This window comes from Crocodylus porosus, unplaced genomic scaffold, assembly GCF_001723895.1.
Source record: "Crocodylus porosus isolate Cpor-Errol unplaced genomic scaffold, CroPor_comp1, whole genome shotgun sequence".
Classification (NCBI taxonomy): Eukaryota; Metazoa; Chordata; order Crocodylia; family Crocodylidae; genus Crocodylus; species Crocodylus porosus.
In genome coordinates this window covers 49,652,127-49,671,249 of record NW_017728951.1, presented here as the reverse complement: position 1 = coordinate 49,671,249, position 19,123 = coordinate 49,652,127, and the positions used below count along the sequence as shown (strand labels likewise).

The following is a 19,123-nucleotide window of genomic DNA, read 5'->3' as shown; positions in this document are numbered from 1 at the left end:
GCTCCAAAACAGGGAATGGGAGAAAATATCTACATGGTATATTCCTGCTTCTGTCTTTCTCTGTCTTTTGCTTGCTTGCTATCTCACACGTGCGCGCACACACACATACATACACACACATGCGCGCGCGCGCACATACACACACTCCCTATTTCTCACTCACTCGCTCTGTCTTTCTCCTCATACTCCCCCTGCAGTAGGCTGCAGAATGGGACACTCTTGTTCCAAAGCCAGCCGGCAGCTGTCACACAGCGGAGGCAGCAAGCAGCCTGTGCTAAGAGTGAGCCTACTCTGTCATTTAGGATGACTCACTGGGATCTGGCATTATTTTCCCTTTTTCTGGTAGTGGACGGAGAACAAGAAAAAAGCTACACTGGACCAGATCAAGGTAAGAAATTGAAAAGTATTTTTGCTATTACAGCCAACAGCTTAGAGAGAAATGTGTATAAAAGGTGTGTACAAAAGCTGGCACTGCAACTACTTCAGTGGGTGTTTTAACACCTGGCATTACATGCCACCAATATGCTCTCCTGGTATTAACCCTGCACATGCCATTCTAATGTATACTGATTGAACAGAAAGCAGGTTAAAATGCAGCATGTAAGTTACTTGCTTTCTAATACAACTTTTATGGCAGCACTGCCACTTGCCCCTAAGAATATATGAAGCTTCTCAAGATTTCTAAACTATCAGGCATGGTTTTGTGCTCTACTCTGGGAATATAGCGTGTCAGGATTTTATCATGGACTCCTTGCAGATTCATTGCCACAACAGTTATCTCATCACTTTATGAGCTGAAATTCCATAGTCCAAAGAAACATGTTTCCCCCTACAAAATCTTCTAGGTACAAAGAGATAATGTTAATTTTTAGGCAGGGTTGGGGGGGTTTTTTGGTAAAAAACTATAGTATTTACTAAAACCACCAAAACACATCTGCTGAAGCACAGGCAGTACTGCACTGTATATAGGCTGACAGAAATTCCATCAAAACATTTTTCTGCTGTTGATCAAAAAGCACTGTGCAGTAGTGTTTTTTTCTTTTGCAAGGACAGTACATTTATCTGGTACAACTAATTATTTCAATACCTCTCTCTCACCCCAGATTCTTATAATCCTGGAGAGATTCCCTTTTTCCCTTTTTTTGGAGGCAGAATACAATTTTAAGCAGTTATTTAAGCAGGTCTTAACTGCTGCTGTTTGATACTTTTCTATTTTTGCTATCTAATTGAAGCTTTCACCTAGGCTGTATAGTCTCCCCACAAAGCCAATGATCCAGTTACATTTGGTTTATTTTGAAAGTGGCACCATAAAATTAACCTAGCAGGATGCTATAAATTTAAACACATGCTATAAACAGAATAGCTCACCAGCTGATACCACACTGCAGAATCACACAGACCTGTGCCTTGGATCCTTTAAGGGTTAACTGTACTGAAGATACTTCTTTTGGAATATTCCCCGCCCCCCCCGCCTTTTCTGTGGAATATCACCTTGCAATTGTGACTAGATAAACCCTTATTTATCAAATGCCATATATATTTTTAATGCAGCATCCCCTTATGCACTGCTTGCTCAGAGTTGTAATGGAGTGGCAAGTACTTCAAAATGACCTGACTTTTACCTGATTTAAAAAAACCCAAACATTTAAGCAAAACCAACCAACCAAAACCCCTCCCCCCCAAAAACCACCACCTCACACCCTCCACTTCTCTGAAACCATTAATACAAAGAGGAATCTTTGTACAAAGATAACCACCAGTCCCACAATGATGCTGACAAAACATATCAGCAGTTAATGCTGGATACCATGCAGGATTTGAGTAGCGAGTTAAGACCTATGGAGTCTTGACACAGCACATATATTTTTAGAATTAACTCCTGCTTTCTCCATGAAGAAAAAAAATGACAATAATTGACCCACCTTACCTACTCTCACTTCACAAAACCCTTTAAACTACTGCAGAGGAATCTTGAAATTTATTTTTAATTTAAGGCACTTTGATATGGATTTTCCCAGGAAGGCAAAACCAAAAACATGTTTAACGTATCAGGATGGGCCATGCCATATTTTACAATGGAATTAGCTTTTCTTATAAAAAGTGCAGAGTGCACCGAGACTGTATTTTAACATCATTCTTTATCATTTGGGATCTTGCAGAGAGTTAAGTTGATAAATATCATGTTTTTCACTGTCATTTCACCTCCTCCTTTATTCAGTGGTTTTAATGTGTGATGCATGAGTGTGGGGTCTCAGAATACTGCCAGGGAAAGAAACAATCCACAATGTAGTTAGATTGACCGATCACTGTGATGCCATCATTAAGTACTTACTAATATTCATGTTGTTCAGTTATAAATTTAAATTATTAGCTATTTATTGCACCCAGGCTTTTAGTCATTTGGTACTGTAGCACATGCCATGGTCTCTGGGGTCTGAAAAGCTATTTTTGACTTTGTATGGACAATGTCTAGAATGCAAAATTATCCTGCTCATAAGTTATTTTCCTTTCTCTTCTCCTTCCTCCTAAGATACATCAGTGTCTTTCCAGTTTTCATCACTATGGCTCCTTTTAGCTGGAGATTCTGTTTATGTAAATGTAGACAATCCAATGAGATAACACTTTTTGGTAACTTGGCAACAAGAGTAAAAAAAACAAAACAAAATTAATTACACCAAACACATACATAAATCCTGTGTTATGACGCCCCTTCCCCAGTGAATTAAACCCTTGAGAGAACTGACATTCTAGACTTGTGGACCAGTAGGTTTAATATAATTAACTAGTCCAGGCCATCGCTCTAATTACAGAAATCAGAGCCTGCAGGAAGCAGATGCAGTGTCAGCACATGTGCAAGGAGCTGTTGCTAAAGCAAGTGTGAGTGGTTTTTGAAGCTGCATCATTTGCAATCTGCATTATTCAAAAAATATTGCAGCTGATATCACCAGTGGGAAAATACCATGGATGAAATCCAAATGTCAAGAAGTGTAAGCTATTGGTGGGCAACTGTATACTTCCTTTCTATGAGTCTTTGTGGCTGGTATTTTCCACTTTTACTGCAAAATGAATAGGCACATTAATGTAACTTAAGTCCATTCAATTTACTGTACATTTAGGTAAACTGTTATGGGCAGGAGCTGAGAAAATAGCAACCCAAAGCAGAACCATGTTAAAAGAAATTGCACTGCTATGTACCGATTAGTTAACAGAATGACATATTATTATGTGATTTTTCTAGAGTACCTATCACTGATATGCAGGACAACTCAAAACTGTCATGTCTGGGTCTCTTTAAATACTTCTCCAGGATAAGGGGCTGTGCAGATCTAGAATTCTGATTCATCTTATTCCCAAAAGAAGAACCACTTGCAAAGTCTGCTTGTAGGTCCTAGTTTGAAGTGGTTGGAAACAAGATTTTGCTATGGTAGCTGATTTAGGAAACAGATTAACTTGTGTTCAGCATCACTCTTGACAATACAGACTTTGGGTATTGAGTCAGACAGCATCAAATTCTCAGTGTTTCTGGAGATGTCAAATCTTTTTTAGAAGTTATATTAGGGTAACGGGCAGTAAAATCCAGAAAGATGAGACTGCAGCTACATTTATATATGCTAATACTCACATCCATGAAGCAATATACTCTAACTACTTGGGAGACTAAAGTGAAGTAACATTTTCATAAAGGAACTCAATACCACGTTACACTCCTTTGGTTTTCAGATTTATGTACAACTGGAATAGCTCAAGCAAAGCACATGAGAAGATTTAGATTTATGGTTCAGAGTTCTTTAAGAAAATGTGGGGGGTTAACCAAGTTATAGCAACCTTAGATCAACCAAAATAAACAAATTTTGTACATTTGTTTCTAATGCTCTGAAGATTGTGTATGTTGTTGACACTATTATGTAAGATCTCCACTTCATCACACCTACTCAGTGAAGTACACTGGCCTGAACATTGGCTAAATTTTATTCCTCCATCACAACAACATGCATCATTGAATTTACAATTCATGTAATCAAGTTACAAAGACTGAAGTGACCAACTAGGATAAACTAAAGCAGCATAGTAAATGCTATGCACTGAAGATAGCCACAAATCATAGCCACCTTGTACATTACTTCATATAAGAACTGAACCTATACTAACAAGTAGCATTTACTAAAGTTACACCAGTCATTAGGGAAGTGTTATGCTAAGTCAAATTCTAGATAGGCACTAGTTTTGGAAGAAGAAAGAATTATACAGCTCATCTCTACATATCTCCATTGTCTTTCCAGAAACTTGTCCTGGTGCGTTTTCATCTTTGTTTGTGATAAAGGACAGTCACCAGCAAAGATAAAAACTGACCTCAGTCTAAAAAAAGGTTGCTTCTTAGGGATAAAAGTCAAGCATCCATATAATGCTTAGATATATTAGATGTTAAATACTGCTTACTTTAATGAAAGCAATCCCCATTTTTAGATGTATACATCTGCACTAAAACAATCTTGTAGATTCAAATGTGTTTGAAATTAGGGAGGAGTGATACAATTTGGATTCAGCAAGAGCTGGCTTGAACCCACACCCTAACAGAAAAGCTCAACTTCATAAGACTAAGATTAAGAAAAATAAGTTCTCTCTTAATCTGAAGTGTCAGTACTTTTGAAAATCAAGACCAAGAGATAAACACAACCTGCTTCCAAACTTTTCAGCCCATTTCTTCTTTTTTTCTCTCCAGTCAAGCCTGTTTGGATAATCCTCAAATAAATATTCATAGCTTCTGGTCTTGTTTCAACAGTTGAATATTCAGAGTTTTAAACAGCACTATTTGCACATCTTTCTTTTAATAGTTTTAAATCCACATTTTGTGTAGGACATACCTATACTGGAAAAACACTATCACATACTTACTTTGGTTTAGTTAACCCATGTTCTAAGTCCCCAGATTCTGCTACAATTATGAACTTGAGCTACTAACCCAAATTAAAATGTAAATTGCCTGGTCTTCATTGCTCTTTTAACCAGACTAAGCTTATAAATTAGGAACATCATTATTTTTGTGCATGTGCTGACATACCTTTTTTGGCTGCTACACATCATAGGGATACATATATCTAGACCAGCTTGTAGCCAAGTTCATTTTACCCAGCCCCTATCACTGTAAGCCACTGGGTAATAAGATGAAGTATCTGAGCTGAAGAAAAAATATCTCTCCTCAATACAATGATGAGATTAATTCCCCCTTCCTGAGTGAAGCAGAACAAGTTACCAAAGTTAAGATTTCGTAATCATGAAGCAGGCATTCTGTGGTGAGCCTTCAGCAGCCTTTGACTTACATAACGTATGCATGTATCCATATCACATATGATGTAGCTTATACAATAAACCGGAAAAAGATACTTCTGTAAAACTGGAAAACAAGAACTCCTGAACTTGAGATCAAAGGAGGATGAGCAGTTACTTGATGCACTTAAATTTCTGTGATGGGAAGGAAAAAAACCTCAATCAATACTGTCCATCTCTGTCCCATCCTGCCCACAAGACCTTTCAGCAACAGTTACGAGTCCAAATTTTCCTGGATTGGGGCCAGCATTTTTCTTCAGTTTTCTTTTCTTTTTTCTTCTTTTTTTTCTTTTTTTCTTTTTTTGAAAACAAAGTTTTTCAGATTTTTACAAAAACCAACAAACAACAAAAATTCCCTCAAGTTCTAACTGAGAGCTAATCTAAAATTAACACAGACACTTAGCTCTTTACCTAGAGCTATAGATGATGATCAGCCAACAATATCAATGTTGTCTCCACATACCCGAAACCAAAGCACACACACACAGTAAGCACCATATAATGAATAAGTTCTGTACTTTATGGAACATTATTTTACTTATGTTAATACACTAGAATGCAAGTCACCTTTTCAAATCCTTATTGGGTAAAATGTTGATGGGTTTTAATTAAAAAAAAGTTCCCAGAGAACTTTCACTGTCTGGATACATATATCACGTTAGTCCACATTTGTCCCCTGATTTAGTTCACCTGTTCCAACACAGCTATTTTGTGTGTGTTTATGCTGAAATACATTTGCCATCTCCTGTCCCAATGAACTAATAATTCAAATTCATTTGTATGGTTTCCCATCATATTCTTTGCTTCCAAGTTCAGTACCCCTTAGCAAATTTTGTTTTCAGCATTTTTATTTCATTTGAGCCCTTGATATTCTGGCCTCTATTAGGAGTACAACCAACTGTGCTATAGAGACTTTATGTTGTGTGTGATGTATCCAAGGCTACACATATTAAATTAGAGCAGGTACCTGAATGCAAAGGCAGCATACTACCTTGTGTGTTGTTAAGAGAGCACATATGAAATATGGCATTTCAACATCCAGAGTTCCCATTTTTATTATTTTGTCAAGCCACCCCCTTTGAACATTATTAAGGTCATTTTTCAGGCAATAATACTCCAAATTTGCCCTCAGGTAACTGAAAAAAATTGCTGCATCACTGGAATATATCCATTCTCATAATTTGTCTGTCATATAACCTTGAATCGTGAAATTTAAAAACCAGAACAAAGTGCCTTCTTTTTTCCTTCTCCTCCTTTCCACTGGTAACTGAAAATCTTTTAATTTAACAGTATTTTGCTTGTTCACTTAGCTGGAATTGCAGTTAAACATTCCAAAAATACAGTGAAACTAAGTATGCTAGACATGTTTCCTCTTCAGTTACTGAGGCAGTCTGAAATAGTTTAGAAACTGTATCAAAGATATGTTTGAGAAAGAAAGCTAACAGCTAACAAAAAGTCGTCAAAGAAGGAAAAGCCTTGTTAGATCAGATGGTCAAAGTCCATAGTAATGGAGGACATGCTTAGATTTTTAAAATTAATCTTAGGCATGAATGATATCACTTTTACCTATTCTCTACAAATACAACCAGTATAGCATTTTCTTAACTGTTCTTCCCCTCATCACCTTTGCTTTTATTTACTGTTGTAGGGAGGGGGCACGGAGCTTTTCCTAAGGCCTTTAAATAATTTGGGACAACATGTTTTGCTTAGCGTACATAATCTGAAAGGCTTCTAGGTTAAACAGAGGACAATTTTATGAACCACAAAGAGAATCCAACCAGAGGAGAAACCATCCAGAACCAACTCTTTCTAATTCAATTACTGAGAATGTTTCAGCAATAAGGATGCTTGGTATCTGTGGCAACAAGGTACTTGTATTCAGCACAGTAAAAGATAGAGTCACATAATGCAGAGGAACTAAAATATTAAAAAGAAACGACCCACTGAGAATCTAGTAGATTTCAAAAAGAGATAAAACGGGTTTCTTCCACTACATCAGTCTTTGTGGCTCAGTGCCTGTTTCTGTGGGTTTACAATCCTATTACTTTAAGCTTATTCTTTTTTTCCTTATTTTTGTGAAAAACTTATCCTGTAACAGAAACAAACCAAATATTCAAGGAAAACAATGAAATAATTCTTCCATAAAGCAGTTTTCCTCTACACACAAATCAGAAAAATAAGGGATTACAGAAAATAGAAGAAATATTTTTTAGGATTTACAAGGAAAATAAGCATACTAAATTCACTTAGTTTTGTCAGGTGAAGGGAAAACAGTAAACATCAAATATCTATAGTTATATCTCTATAATATATAGAGATATAGATAGATATACATGTACACATATATGTATATATGTATACATATATGTATACAAATCTGTATATATCTCCTAAGTCGGATAATGGAGGGTAGGTATGAGCAGTTATAAAAAAATAAAATTTATTACTTTAACTGTGCTCTCCATTCAGGCTAGTGCAAAAGTTAACTTAGCTTCAAAGCAGCCCAGGAAATTTTGGGTATATTATTATTCATACTGCAAATTTACGGCCACTGAGGTCTAAAGACTTACGAAGACCACACAGAAAGTCTTTGTCAGAGACAGAACTAGAATAGGGATCTGTTAATTCTTGGTTGTAGCCTTCATTTAGTCTTCTAAAACCAAAGGATGACAGTTTTGGAAGGAAGTTCTTCATCCCAGACATCCAAACTGTGGAATGAAATTAAGAAAGGTAAAATGTTAAAATTATAAAGGGCAGGTGGGGGACAGTTCTAGCAGCAGACCTATTAAACAAATACTAGAACAAACATTTGAAAAGAGGATACCTCCCCCCACCCACCAATACCACAAAGCATTGGAAGGAGGATAGTTAAGCAAATAACTCAGGACCTTAGAAAAGTGTTGACAAACTGGCAGTCTGGTTAATTTGCAACCCTCAGGCCCCCATCCAACAGCTGTTCCTGCTATCTCTCTGGTTGCAGGAGCAGCCAGGGTCTGCAGGATTCCCTGCCTTTCTCTAGCTTCCACTTCCTGCTTTGCCCCTGCTGGAAGGGGTGAAGCAGGGGGACAGCACAGCGTGCAGCCCTTCACAGTTCAGTGGAGGAGCCTGCAGTCAGAGAGCTGAGGTTAGAGACCAGGGCACCCAAATGGCACACTGCAGCAGGAGCACACTTGTGGCCCTTACTGACATGGTTCATTGCCTTATACAACCTTTAGATCAGGAAGTGGGTGAACATCTCTTCTTATGCGTTTGTCCAGCATTTAACAAATGGAATCCTTTAGCCCAATGGCTTCAGAAGACTGTTCATGGGGACACCCTGGGGCGAAGTACAGCAGAGCAATAAAGTCCCACTAGAGGGCACCAAAAAACCTATAGGCCCCAGCACCAGTTTTCCCAGTAGGACTGCAATACCAAACACAAACAGAAACAAATACAAAAGCAAAAACCCCACTAAAAATCAGGACACTAAAAAGAACACCACCTATATTATAGAACATGCTTTTAAATAATAGTAGGAGAAAACCTAAACACACCTTTTATTTGCATGACGCCAAGAAAACCTGTATCTAGCAACTTGGAAAGGAAAAGAAAAAATGGGAAAATCATTTACTTCTACTGAAAGAACTAATTAAGCAATTAGCTTTAATTTAAATTATTCACCTGACAACAGGATTTACCTTCTACAAAATGGCTTTAATAATGATAACTGCTTAGACTTTTGTGTTTTCTCATTGCTTTGGTTGCTGTGTGCTGCTGCAACTACCATTACTACTATTATTACTATTTCAAAATTAGTTAAAAAAGATTAATGGGTTTGAAGTCTGGAGAGTTGAAACCAATTAGTTGGACATTTGCGCTATCAATGATGTTTGATATTTCATGAAGAAAAAAGAATAACGAAAAGATGTTGTTTTCTAAGACAGAGGGGACAATGAGATGATCTAGTCTGCTCTTCTATATATCAAATACCATAGAATTTCATTCTGTAATGCCTGAACCCAACATCTTGCATAGTGAAAAGACAAGATCTGTATTTTTTTTAAATAAAATATTTCAGAATTTTCTATGCTAGACATTACTATTCCTGTTTGGCACATATCAAAGAAATTCTCTATGCACAGAACTCAAAAAGCTAAAACAATTTTGCTCAGCCTCTTCCATAATTTTTGTCTGCCCAGGCATGAAAAATTTCATCTCAAAATGCATTAGTTTGTGAAAGTTAACAGCAATTGTAAAAAAAAAAGTAGGAGGGAGGAGATAGAAGCTGGTTATAAGTGAAGCTGGACAGCATTACTCCGCTCTCTAGAAACAAAACCCAACTAGAGTCTGAGAAGCTTGACAATATTATTGCATTATTATTTTACTCTCTGTGTCATTTACTTTTTCCTTCAATATGCTGTAAATTAAAACTCTAATTGGGGAAAAAAACCCAAAATACTTTTAAAGCTTCAACATTAATCAAAAGTTGACTAGTGCTACATTTAAAAACGTAAATGCTAAAATCTGCTTTGTGTGTCTTCTTACAAAAAATATACAAAATTCCTTGGAGCCAAATGCCTACATACAGCAAAGGATTCTAAAAATAAAAAAACTATCTTGTGTGAAGTAGAGGATAGGGATGAGAGAGACAGGCTAGGAGAAAATAATGCATGTAGCTCTATGGGAGGATTTTCTGTGCAGAGTAAAAACAATCTTACTCCCGTCTATCATTCTCCATGCTTCTTACTGCAGTCTGCACAATCTGTTTGCAGAATTTCTTCTGCCATTGAATTAAATGAGTATGATTGAAGGAGAGTAGGAGAGGCATAAAAGAATGATAAACGTGAGGAGGGGAAGGATGCAAAAAGAAAACAGAACCAAATAAGAACAGGCAGAGAAGCTGAAAAGACCTGAAAAATGAAAAAAGGATAAAAAGATGAAAAGAAATGAAAGAGGAAAAAGAAATGAAAAGCTGGATTGTGCATAATAAAGTGACTAAGAGGAAAGAAAGTGAAGCAACTCTAGCAATGAAGATGGTGGCAGAGTAGTAATCCTTTGGAATCGGTAGATTGGGCTGTATTCCATTGTCGAATTCTGTAACAGAATCACTAGGGAATGATATTAGGGGCCAAATCACAGGGTAAAGGCACCTATGGGGTGACATTCCCACCACTCACTTCTCAAGGACCTCTATCTATCAACTGAGCTCTGGGTAAGCAGGGTTCATGGCTTCCCACAGAAGGTAAAGAACCATGGAGCATGGTCAGTGCCATAATCATGACTGGCAGCCTTGGCTTCACCACAATCCACTGGCTGGGGAATTCACTCCATGGTCAGACCCAGAGGGTAGTGGTTGATGGAAGTCAATCGTCATGGTGCGCTATGACCAGTGGGGTCCCTCAAGGCTCTGTCCTTGGGTCTATGCTATTCAACATCTTCATTAATGATGTGGACATTAGAATCAGAAATGGACTGGCCAAGTTCACCAATGATGCCAAACTCTGGGGTAAAGCGTCCACACCTGAGGACAGGAGGGTAATCGAGGCTGACCTTAGGAGGCTCAGGAAATGGGCAGACAAGAACCTGACGGTGTTTAACACTGGAAAATGCAAGGTTCTCCACCTTGGGAACAAAAACCCACAGCATGCTTATAGGCTTGGCAGTGTTACCCTGGCTAGCACTACAGATGAAAGGGACTTAGGGGTCATGATTGACCACAAGATGAACATGACCCATCAATATGATGCTGCAGCTAGTAAAATGAGCAAAATGCTGGCTTGCGTCCATAGATGCTTCTCAAGCAAATCCCAGGATGTCATTCTCCTGTTGTACTCGGCCTTGGTGAGGCCACAGCTGAAGTACTGCATCCAGTTTTGGGCTCCACAATTAAAAAGGATGTGGAGAAACTTGAGAGTGTCCAGAGGAGAGCCACGCGCATGATCAGAGGTCAGGAAAACATTATGATGAGAGGCTGAGAGCTATGGAACTCTTTGGCCTGGAAAAGTGCAGGCTCAGGGGTGATCTGGTGGCTGCTTACAAGTTTATCAGGGGTGCTCACAAGGATCTGGGGGAACGTCTGTTTACCAGAGCACCCCAAGGGATGACAAGGTTGAATGGTCACAAACTCCTCCATGACCATTTCAGGCTGGATGTAAGGAAGAACTTCTTCACTGTTCGAGCCCCCAAGTTTTGGAATAGACTGCCGCTGGAGGTGGTTCATGCACCTACTTCAAATGCCTTCAAGAGACATTTGGATGTTTATCAAAGATCTTCCAAGGGCCCTTCCAGCCCTAATGTCTATGAAATCTGTATGAAAATAATTCATATTCATTAGAGCTGTCGGCAAGATTATATTCCTTTTCTTAGAGAGGCAAGATTTTTTGGTGATATCTTTTGCTGGGCCAACTGCATAGTCAGTCCAATAAAAGATGCCCCCCACCCCACAAAAAAATCCTTGCCTCTTCCATAATTCCTGGACTATCACAGATACAACATTACTCTAACACTATCATTCCTTCTCTTCCAAACTTTTAAGGCACTGCAAGAGTAAGGATTCTTGTCTCTGACAAGCATAGGGTCATCAATGAGCAATGTAGTAAGGAACACAGCTATGCTGAGTGTCTTCTCATGCTAAATTGGGCACTTCAAACTATCCACAAGAGGTACCCCCAAGCAGAGATTCCAAAACAAATGGGGCATAGCCACAAATATATATAATAAATGTGCTGTACCTTTTAGTAACTGTATGGGTGTGGGCATGGTAGGATACACAAAATGCACCCAGAACTTTCCTTAGGGGTAAGAGGGGACAGAGCTTTTTAACCCTTTGCATAGATAGAAGTTGGAGAAATGGGACAGTTCTCATTTCTGTCACCCTAGGAAATTCATACCATGCTGGAAGCAGCCAAATGTACATCACCAACTTAACTGAAGGTAAATGGAGCCATTACTATGACCCTATACATAGTAAACCAGAAGGAAGCTAAGAGCTATGTGGAATAGAAATGCCGGTATATCATTTGATGTGTAAACCACAAGGAGTGGAAAGAATTGGGATTCAATTTTAGTTGTAGTTCAAAGTAACTTGCAACTATGTTAATTCATGGTGATCTCTCTTCCACAAACTGGCTGGGTGCTCCAGAACCAGACCTCTAACATCAGTTAAGCTGTCAAAGATATGAAGACCTGTGACAGCAATTGAGCTAGCTGTATTTGGCTAAAAAAATGTGATGTCATTAAAAACACATTTACATATACACTGTTTAATCCATCACCTATCTCCACATTAAGGCATTGTTTTTATCCTAAGACTTCTGACATCAACTGTCAGTAACTAATAGCACATTAATATAGCCACTTCTTGATGTGCTTTGACAGGCAGAAAATTGTCCCTCTGACTGGATTTAGGAAGCAATCTATTTCCCAAGACTAAAATGTAAATACGGTGAAATGAAATAGAGAGGTCCCAGTATAATTTTTGAAATGTAGATTTTCCAAAAATTTTTGCAAACAATAAGTTAATGATGAACTAGAAATGTAAAAACATAATAATGCCACTGACTGCATAAAGTATTTGAAGAGTGGGGGCCTATTTTTATGGACAAGAATTCTCAAGTCATCTCCAAAGGAACAGAACGATGGACACTGTCTGGAGTATGACTGGTCTCTGAGATCCCCCTTTGTCAGGTGATACATACTCTCCTCAAGCCAGCACCCACCTCAGCTACTCCAGCTGTGCTTGCATCAGCTCCCCTGGGATCTGCCACCACTGCTGCTGCCTTTCCCTACCCTTCCCTGTCCCAGGCACCCTCTGTGCTGTGCCCCTCCACACACACCACCCTCCGCTCCAGTCTCAACAATGTGCTCTGCTGCAAGTGGGCGGGAAGGCAGACACAGAGCTGGAGCTGAGCTTTGCAGCCCAGCTTGTTCCTGCCACTCCTTCAACACTCCTGGGGCCAACAGGAACGGCTGCAGGGGTGGTCACTAGTGTGTGAGACCCTGCAAGAACAGCCTCAGCAGCTTGAGGCTAAAAAGGTAAAGAATCACTAGTATAAAGACTAATCCTTTACTTAAATAAAGATGTATTTGGTGTCTTTTTTTTAAGAGAGCATCTCAGCACTGGGATGATTTACTCTGGCAGGTGAATGAAATCTGTTACATACATACATATTATGAAAAATACATACATTTTTCAAATATTTTTATACATCCAAATCTCTCTCTCTCTCTCTCTCACACACACACACACACACACACACACACACACACACACACACACACACACACACACACACACACTTTTTCAGGCTTAAGAGTGAAGCGTGCCACCAATTTTAATCCAGAAAAAAATGAGCCTCAGGTATCAATAGTTTGAGAAACATTAGTCTAGTGTCTGAGTTCAGAAACCCTGAATACAGGAATATTTGTCTTACATTTTGGTATTTAGTATAACTATCTAGGTGTTTATTTTGATTTGCTTTTTCCTGCGACTTAAAAAGAAAGTTCTTCCTAAAACAAGCATCTCAACTGGCAGAGATTGAGTTTTGATCTGAGTCATTATATTATATAACATATATATTTTATATTTGAAATATAAAAGTTAAGATGGCATGCTTGTGCATGAAGAAGCTTATACCTGACAGCACTGAGGTGGCACGTGAAATTTTAAATCTCTGTCATTGTATGCATTTTGCTACAGATTTTCAATTGTAGGACCACATGCTTTTTAAATGTTAAACAGCATTTTTCTGCAACTTTTAATTAAGGTGTGTAATAGGGCTGTGAGAAGCTTCAGTCCCTGATTTTATTCAGCAGAAATTTGGCCCAATTTGGTGGCTATATCTCTGAATCTGAATGAAATCAGTAGACCCTGTAATCTCTCTGAATCGATTTGGAGAGATTCGGAAATATTCAACGATTCAGACATAGACAGAGCTTTAAATCTTTTTCTACATACCACAAGGCACCACGCGGCTTGTGAATGCTGAGATGGTGGGGCGGATGGAGCATCCCACAGGAGCCTGGGGGCTCCCCAGTGCACTCAGCAGTAGACCTGGAAGTGGACCAGAAGCATTTCCTGTCCACTTCTTGGTCCATTGAGGAATGCGCAGGGCAGCTGGAGCCTCCTGGTTCTAGAGGGGTACCTGAGGTCCCCCCGCAGCCAGTACACATCTGGATTTGCTGCTGAGCATGCAGGGCCCCCACATGGTCCTCTGGGATGCTCCATCTTCCCCACCATGGCAGCATTTGTGAACTGCACCTGATAACTTGAGGTGTGCAGAAAAACATTTAAAGTTGTGTCTATGGCCGAATTGCTGATTCTCCAAATCAATGTCGAATCTTCAGATTTGTATTAGGCTGAATCGAGTTGGGGAGAGTGATCTGAATTGAATCACTGTCCCCGATTCAGGCCGAATCCGAATCAAGTACAGCCCGTTTCGTACAGCCCTAGTGTATAATGATTTTCATTCCTGTCTACTGTTTGAACGGTCTTCAAAGCAGGTTGATAAAAACTCTTTGCTGCAAAACTTCTCTTGTTGAACTACTGTGATACCCAGTTACAACTGATAGCACTTTCTGTAATTGTAGAAGTTTGCCTTAAAATCTGTGACCAAAATGTCCTTTTTATCTTGTTGTAAGTAGTGTATGCCAGCTGGTATGCTCCTACTATGCCACTCCAGCGGTGAATCCATACTATTTCAGCAAGGTATAACACTTGCACAGACAGCAGCAAGTTTCTCCAACTCTTGTAACCCTATACACAAAACAGAAGGAGACGTTCTATTAATTGTGGACCAACAGTAATAGATTTCTATAGAATAGCAGTTCATATCACTGGTAGAAAGATGCCCATGGTTGGTACCTGAACCTTCTATACCAGGCACTCTCTAATAATATTTTATGTGCATGTAATTTTTGTAGTACACCAAAGTACTTTGCATAACACCATATGAAATGCAGCTATCTTTGATGTGAAAGGTAGCGGTCAACTGGCTGATACACAGCAGTGTGGAGGAAACAACCCGATGGTCAAGGACAACAGGGGAAACTCCACTCATTTAAAAAAGCCCCATGGAGTCTTTACTGTGTAGAGCAGGAGTTGTCAACTGGGGGCATGCGTACCCCTGGGGGTACTTGGGAAAGCCCCAGGCAGTACGCAGCAGCAGTGCAGAGAAGTGGGGGGAAGAGCTCCCAGCACTATGCACTGTTTTTGCCATCATGCACCACACGCTGCTGGTGCTTTTGTTTTTGCTGGCATGCACTGCTAGCACTTCCAGTTTTGCCACCCTGCCCCCACTCATTGACTGGCCACCAGTTTGCCAGCAGAGATGGGGGAGGGGAGAGGAAAAGGAGGGAGAAATTTGCCCTAGGGACCATGGCAGGCCAGCATCTGGCCACACCCTGCCACTGCTCTGGCTAGAGAGCAGAGGAGACGGGCCAGCCCAGATCACTGGAGCAGAGAGCAGAGCTCCACCCAGCCCAGAGAGCATTCTGGGAGGCTGGGGGAGACTGATTTAACATAAATCAGCAAGTGGTCTGGATAAACTGCATAAACTGGTTTGAGCTAAATTAATTAAGTCTGATACTACATTCAACCAGGTTTACCTTAAACCAGTTTCAGACATTTTCAAACTGGTTTATGTGCACTGAATGTTTGTTTTGTTCAGGTTTAAACCAATTTCTGATCACTTAAAGTGGTTTGTGTGTAATGTCTGGCCCTAGCCTATATGAGGAACCACTTTCCTGTGTCCGTTTATGCAACTTGGGAAAGGCCTTACTTTTTCCTTTTCGCTAAGCAACCAGAAGCGCTCAGGCTGAGCATCTCTCTCTTCCCACCCACCACAGATGCTCATCACTAAGATCTGGTCCTATTCAGCCTAAAATTTTGCTGGACTTCAGTCAATAGAAATATTTAAATGTATCTGAAATAATCACCTGGTGGTCTACTGTGTTTTGGAAGACTTTTTGTTTATTTGAACAAATCAGACCTCAGTAAAAGTTTCTAGCTTAAAGCATATGCTTAAAGCATATGCAAAGGGAAAGTCAAAGGACCTTTTCTCAAATGTGGGTGAATTGCACAAACCCCCACACAAACTCCTGTTCAGTTTTTAAATTGTTAGAAAGACAGTTATTGAGTTGGATGAAGGCTGAATCCTGATCATTAATTCTAATCCTTTCCAAGAAGTTACCTATCCATCATCCCTTATTCAGAACATATTACATGTAATTGATATTGTTTAGTAATAATGACTGACGCTTGACACAATGGAAGTGTCTAAAGCTTTAGAATTACATTTTACTGAGTCATAGCAAAGGAGGCAGCAGTGCCCTCATTGTGGATGTTTCTCTGAATGGGTGTTTAATTATTATATTTTTAATTCACTCACTTGGTTTACCAGCTGTGGCTGCTAACTTACAAGTGTTAAAAGAGAAATTAGCTGGACTTTGAGAGAACAGGCATTTCAGTCAGCATCCAGTTTGTATAAATGTTTGCAAAGTGATGAAGCTCTGGATTAGTGAAATCTCCTGTCTTCCAAGGAGAACAATGGTACAGTTAGCTATTCCCTCTTAGGTTCACTTGGAAAGATTTTTAGGACTCCCCATTTTTAAGACAGCAGACAATGCCTTTAATTTACAACTGTTTTATTCTCTTAGACTTTTCCATCACAATGGGAGATATACAAGCTGTTTGGATCACTGGTCAGAATGAATCTCTATGGAAACCCTATTATGTTCCTAAGAGTTCAAAAATAGCTGCTGCTGCAACTGGTGGCTGACTGCAATGCTGCAACCACAGGCAATACAGCAGCCAGCATTGCCCCATGCACTGCCACAGCCCAGGGCACAGAGCTGCCCCATTAAGCCTCTACCTTTGACTATAATTTTCAGACCAAACTAAATCTTGCTTACTTCCTTTCCTTTTAAGACTGCACAGAATAGCTTTCAACAAATATGCTGGGGGAAGGCAGTCGTTTAGGCCCCCACAGGAGTTAGCTTCCCAAAACTAGGTCAACACGGACGCAAAATTAGATGCAACATTCTGCTGACCAAACCAAAAGAGTGAGCCTTCATTAAGAATTCTGCCTTTGCAATGTTATACCCAGCTTGAAGTTACCAAGTATGGTATCAGGTAACTTTCCACTAAAACCATTTCTTGCCCAAATTTGCCACAGCTGAATTGATAAGTGCCCGAGACAAAGCATAAATGGATATCTGAAAGTTCACAAACAAGGGAAAAAATCTTTAAAGAGGAGGCATCATATTTTGCATGATTTATAATACCAGCAAATCCTCATAGGACTGCTCTAACCAATGATTAGGCACTTCACCTTTAGGTATTCAGAGTGCTGCTGAGCCATTTATTATATTTAATTGCTTCAGAATTGCCAAACTTAATTGCTTTCCATGAGCATGCAAATAGAAAAGCTCAGATCTACAAGCTTCTTCGAACTGCTTGAAATTAACATTTGGAGCAATGATATTAAAAATATTCATGTGGGAGGATAAAAACTGGTGGCCAGACAGAATTAGGGCGAAAAAAACCTTCAATTCTCAAACCAATAATTTTGAACAACACCTTGCTAAAATCAGTTTTAGCCATTTTCTTCAGCACTGGTCATTGCAGAGTATCTTTCATGACTGAAAATCAAAAATCTGAGAAAAATGAATGAATAGTACAAACAGACTAGAAATGAACAGACTGACCCTGACTTAACACACAGCTGAGTAATGCATCCGGGTTGACATAATGAAACAACAGAATACATGACAAACAATTCTTGTTTCTACCTTCTTGGTATTTTAGGATCAATACTCACAATCTTCAATTACAGGCTTTGTTTAAACAATGTCAACTACCCATGTGAAACATAATTCAGCATGAACTTATTTACCTGCTTTTTCATCATGTCAACAAGTCTAGGTGAGACACATCCATAGCCAAAAAAGCTCAGCACTAACAACTTTAACTCAGCCTAAAGAGTGCTTTTCCCTTTCTGGTAGAAAACAACTACTTAAACACCCTGTCTGAGACTACTGCACAGTAGCATCACATGGCATAAACTGCTCAGCCAGTGTCACAAAAAAGCCATTCATCAGTGCTACTTCACAGTAATGCGTGTTTCAGCACCGTCATTAGTACTTGCGTATACAAATACTAAATGACTATGCAGTAATGACTGTGCAGTCAGTGTCTTGTGTAGATGCAGCCTGAGTTGCCTGAATGCTCAAGAGAGGCAAACCATCCTTCTCAAATCCACTACTTCTGCTTAAAGCACATCAAGCTCTGGTTACCTGCATCCCTGCTATACATGCTGGTACTTGAATGTGATGCTAGTGCTCATTTCATAGATTTCATAGACATTAGGGCTGGAAGGGACCTCAGAAGATCATCAAATCCAGCCCCCTGCCCAGGGACATGAAGTCAGCTGGGGTCATAGGATCCCAGCAAGGTAAACATCCAAATTTCTCTTGAGGCGTTCAGAGTAGGTGCTTGAAGCACCTCCGATGGCAGCTATTCCACACCTTGGGGAAATTCTTCCTTATGTCCAGCCTGAAATGGTCCTGCAGGAGTTTATAACAGGAAAAGTGGCAGGAGAGACTGAAAGGCAGCAGGGCAGTGGGAAAGCAGAAAAAGGCAGCAGAAAGTCACAGGGGAAAAGGCAGTAGATGGCACAGGAGGCTGAAAGGCAGCAGGGACAGCATGAAAGCAAGGAGAGGCTGAGAGGTGGCATAAAAGGGGAGATGGAACTAGGAGATTGGGAAAATAGCAGAGGGTGGGGCTGGAGCTGAGAGAGAGAGAGAGAGAGAGAGAGAGAGA

At 39.7% G+C, this 19,123-nt stretch overlaps 1 protein-coding gene and 1 long non-coding RNA gene across 2 annotated transcripts in view; one reads left to right on the top strand and one right to left on the bottom strand.

The window, feature by feature from the left end:
• Positions 1–266: 266 nt before the first annotated feature.
• Positions 267–19,123, top strand: part of RASGEF1A (RasGEF domain family member 1A) — a 315,066-nt gene continuing 296,209 nt past the window's right edge. Inside the window, exon 1 of the mRNA XM_019556013.1 lies at positions 267–388. The gene's annotated coding sequence lies outside the window, so the exon portion shown is untranslated. The remainder of the gene's footprint in view (positions 389–19,123) is intronic.
• The window catches only part of LOC109324117, a 66,526-nt gene continuing 61,992 nt past the window's right edge, over positions 14,590–19,123 (bottom strand). The window contains exons 3-4 of the long non-coding RNA XR_002104851.1: positions 17,882–17,943; positions 14,590–15,058 (exon numbers count right to left, since the gene is read on the bottom strand). This is a non-coding gene — a long non-coding RNA (uncharacterized LOC109324117). The remainder of the gene's footprint in view (positions 15,059–17,881; positions 17,944–19,123) is intronic.